Below are 587 nucleotides of genomic sequence, written 5' to 3'. Positions count from 1 at the left end.
CTACATCATCCCATGGCAGAAGGCAGAAGGGCAAGAAAGTACATGTAAGATTAAGAGATAAGAGAAGGCAGAATTAGCTTTTATAACAAACCCACTCTGGCAGTGACTAACCTACTCCTGTGATAATGACCTTAATCCACTAACGATTCATGAGGTCAGAAGCCTCATGACCTAATCAACTCTTAAAGATGCCACCTCTTAGCGCTATTGCATTGCGGATTATGCTTCCAATGCATGAACTTTGAGGGACACATTCAAATCATGACCCTGAGCATTTAGCCAAAAGAGAAATGAATGATTTAAAGAGATTATTTTGGTCTGGTGCAATAGCTCATGCCTGTAATGCCAGCACTTTGGGAAGCTGAAGTGGATGGATCTCTTGAGGTCAAGAGTTCCAGACCAGCTTGACCAACCTGGTGAATCCCTGTCTCTACTAAAAATACAAAAATTAGTTGGGAGTGGTGGCGCATGCCTGTAATCCCAGCTACTCAGTAGGCTGAGGCAGGAGAATCACCTGAAACTGGGACGTGGAGGTTGCAGTGAGCCAAGATCGTGCCACCACACTCCAGCCTAAGCAACAGAGGGAG

The sequence above is a fragment of the Cebus imitator genome, unplaced genomic scaffold (genome assembly GCF_001604975.1).
Source record: "Cebus imitator isolate Cc_AM_T3 unplaced genomic scaffold, Cebus_imitator-1.0 Scaffold394, whole genome shotgun sequence".
Lineage (NCBI taxonomy): Eukaryota > Metazoa > Chordata > Mammalia > Primates > Cebidae > Cebus > Cebus imitator.
This window is presented reverse-complemented; position numbering follows the sequence as displayed.